We start from the raw sequence: 3,850 nt of genomic DNA on the forward strand, positions 1-3,850 counted from the left end.
GATGAAATCCATAACTTACAGATTGACAGACTGTTTTCTGATGAGAGATAGAGAGAAAGAGAGAGAGAGAGAGAGAGAGAGAGAGAGAGAGAGAGAGAGAGAGAGAGAGAGAGAGAGAGAGAGTACTGAATAATAAAACAATATTACTACTTCTTCTAGTTTTCCTACCACCACCACCACCACCACCACCACTATTACTACTACTACTACTACTACTACTACTAGAATGATGCTAAAGTTAATGATGATGATGTTAAATGTAAGGTATAGCAGCGATAACCGATAGTATAGCTATTACAGTAGTGGGAATAGAAAAAAAACACACGCGCACTCTGGAAATAATTTTACAAAAGTCAACAACAAACAAACAAACAAAAAACAAAAAACAAAAAAAATCCAACCCAAGTGCTAAAATGAAAATTGTTAAATAAACAAGCATTAAGTATTCACAGTTGAAACAGAAAACTAACTAACTAAATTTAAAAAAATATACGATGTGACAAACATATGCACTACGGTGACCAATCAAAATTTACGTAACACAAGCATGCAATCTCATCAACTACATTCATTCATTCCCACGAGCAAGTCAGTCATCAGTCGATCGCCAACTGAACTAACCTCATCTCAATAGGCATTTCCTATTCAGTTCATCGACATTTCTTCCACCACACACCCTACTCGGAGAACACAATGGGCGGTGATGCACTGTCGATTGACAGTCCAGCAAAACACGCCCTTTTGCAGCAGCTCACAAGTCTTCCTTTTAATTAGTTTGCCGGCAACTGCCCCGCTTCTGAAACGACGAAAATCAATACCATCGAACCTGAAGTGGGCTTTCGGCGACGTGATTGGCTTTTTGGGACGCAACCCACATCGATGAGAGAGAGACAGAGACAGAGACAGAGAGACAGAAGAAGTCTATTTCAAGCGGTGAAATCTCCACATGGAACAAGTGTTCAAGAGAGACCTGGTCGTGAACAATGGTCGAAGATCAAATGAACGGTTTGGAACTGGACGATTTCTTTTTCTTTCTTTTTTCTTCTTTTTTTCTCTTCTCTCCGTGTCAATTGTTCTTCCAGAATCCCCTCCTCCTCACCCACTCCAAATCCTCCCCCGTCCCCCTTCTTCGCCGGCTCTTTCACTGTCACAGAAATAATCAGAGGGAGACGGAGCTTTGTCGCTCGCGCTGTCGTAGCAGAAGGCTCAATACTAATCACGTGGTTGCATCGAAAGGAAACGCTTATTTCCTGACAATTTTTATTGGGATCCATAATTTTACAGGTAAACAAATATACCATAAACTTATCATGTATGTAAATGTGGTATGTTGGAAAGCAATGTAATATACGTTTTACCTCTTAAATTTCGTGTAAAAGCATTTGTGTGTGGTTTTAATATTACGGAAACTAAACAACAACTAACCCTGCCGGGACTCGCTTGCGCTACAGCGTGCGCGCGCGGCGTTGCGAGCAGAAGCCGACTGGCAAAGACTCAGGTCGTGTGAAACAGTGTTGGTGTGGTGTGGGGGAAAGGATCACTCGGATAGCAGAAGCCACTGCTCTGTACTCTGTGATCCGAACAGCTCTGTGGTCCGATCGTCGTTCTCTCCGGAAAAAGAAAACAACTTGACAGGACGACAGAGCAGACTGGGATTACGTAAACAATGGATTACCACTTGCTTTTGTGGAATTACTGACGAGTGGTGGAAGTTTCAATGCATCGGAAAGAACCGTAGTTGCAGTTTGGTGATAGCTACCTGAACGAGAGAACACGCTTCCTTCGCTGTGTGAGTGAGTGTGTGTGTGTTTTATCCAGCGTGTGTGTGTGTGTGTTGCTGCTGGCAAAATAAGTGTGATTGTGGTGGTGTGTGGTGCTATGGTGGGCTTCCAACATCCACTTCGCTCGGGTCTTCCTTCTCCAAGTTTTAATCTCTCTCACCTGCGTGGCTGTCCGTGAGCAAGAGTGCCCGTTGCACCAGGGCAGGTGTCATCACAGGTCGTGTGAAATAAAATAAATCGTGTCGGGTAACCCGTGCGGCATACCTCTTAACGGATACCCGTGAAGTCAGATCTGAATCTCAGGAGGTATGGTATGTGTCTTCAGTGGGAGGGGTGGGAGATATTATTGCATGTGATATTTAAACGTGGGGGGGTGGTAGATCTTGTGACGCCGGGTCATAACCCGACTTAACATGTAAGACTCGCGTGCGACCCCTCTATTCTCCATGCCTTCATTCATTATTATTGATGTATATTTTTTTTAAATGTACTTTAACACATGTGTGGTGGGATCCATATATGGCAGGCACGTGCACTCATGTACACCAAGACAGATGCAGGGCCGGGCAGTGAATGTCCTCCATCCCTTCAACTCTTCTCCTTCCGCCCCCCATCCCTACATCCTCATCCCAACCTCTCTCTCTCTCTCTCTCTCTCTCTCTCTCTCTCTCTCTCTATCTATCTATCTATCTGTGTGTGTGTGTGTGTGTTCTACTCTGATGTTGTAACACAGGTCAATGGTGTTCTGTTTCTCGCTCTCCCTACACCTCCCACTTTCTCTTCTTTTCTTCCCTCTTTCTATCCGTCTCTCACTTTCGTTCTCTCTACCCCCATACTGACTTAGCTTCCGTCTGTATCCCTCTCCTCTCCTCTCCTCTATCTCGGTCCTTTTCTCTCATTAATGTTGTCGGTGCTCTCAGTTCGTCCACTGAATAAATATCTTGAGGTTAAATATGTCACCCCAACCGCCATCCATTCAGCGACGCTGGTGTCCTATTAGGTTTAGGTGAAGGGGGTGAGGGAGGTGGAATCACCCAGTGGCTGCTATTTCATTAACACCACTCATTCACCGGTCAAGGTAATCGGGAAATGAAAATTGACGCGTGGGGATAGAGATAGAGGAGGGTGGACAATGGCTTATAGTGCCATCAGCCACAGGCCATTTTCCAAGAACTTGAGGAAGAAAAAAAATGATGATAAGGAAGAGGGGGCAGGGGCTTATAAATTATCGGAATCTCATCCTTGATAGTTTTTGTGAGGGACGGGGGGGGGGGGTGGGGGGGGGGGGCTGTTTATTTTCTTCCCGGCCTTTCTTCCCTAATTTATTTGTTTTGATTTTTTTTTTAATCATGTGTGCTTCTATCCGCTTATAATTTGAATCTCACCACACTGGTTATGTTCAGTAAGTTTGTCTGCAGCTATGTCCGTCTGATTTTTTCTCCCTCTCAGTTCTATCAAAGGTTATATTTTCTCTTAAAGTTTCGTCATTTCTTGGTAATAAAGACATATTCTATTCTGTTCTGTTCTAGTCTATTTCTGCATTAACCGTTCCAGTCTACATACACACAGCACTTACCTTATAGCAACACCGGCAGAATGACATGTCACTCACGGCCCTCGTACGAATTACCTCACGCATCTGATTGTGGTGTATTTTCTTTATGTGAAGTGAATTACTCCTGAGTCCATAAATATCATTTTTCTTTTTTGTTTGTTCGCTGTAGCGGTAACGGAAAGTTCTCTACTGGCGATCATACTTTTTTTTCTTCTTATTTTATTTTATCTTGTTTTTTTTATCCGTCTATATCTTTACCAGTTCTGCCGAAAACAGTGACAGCAGCTTAGGTAGCCGTAGCGGCGACGGTTTGCTACCATTATCATTAACTCCCACTCGATGCAGCTTCTCTTGCTGCTAGTGTTATTTTTCTGTAAGCACTAAACTATTCCTGACAATGCGCACTGTTGCTAATGTCGTTACTGATATATATATATATATATATATATATATATATATATATATATATATATATATATCAAACCTGTACCTACTACCCAGTACTGTCACTACC

General features: G+C 43.0%; 1 protein-coding gene across 1 annotated transcript in view; it reads left to right on the top strand.

Annotated features, from left to right (window-relative positions):
- Positions 1–1,517: 1,517 nt before the first annotated feature.
- Positions 1,518–3,850, top strand: part of LOC143298632 (protein dachsous-like) — a 178,766-nt gene continuing 176,433 nt past the window's right edge. Inside the window, exon 1 of the mRNA XM_076611511.1 lies at positions 1,518–2,087. The gene's annotated coding sequence lies outside the window, so the exon portion shown is untranslated. The remainder of the gene's footprint in view (positions 2,088–3,850) is intronic.

This window comes from Babylonia areolata, chromosome 24 (assembly GCF_041734735.1).
Source record: "Babylonia areolata isolate BAREFJ2019XMU chromosome 24, ASM4173473v1, whole genome shotgun sequence".
Classification (NCBI taxonomy): domain Eukaryota; kingdom Metazoa; phylum Mollusca; class Gastropoda; order Neogastropoda; family Buccinidae; genus Babylonia; species Babylonia areolata.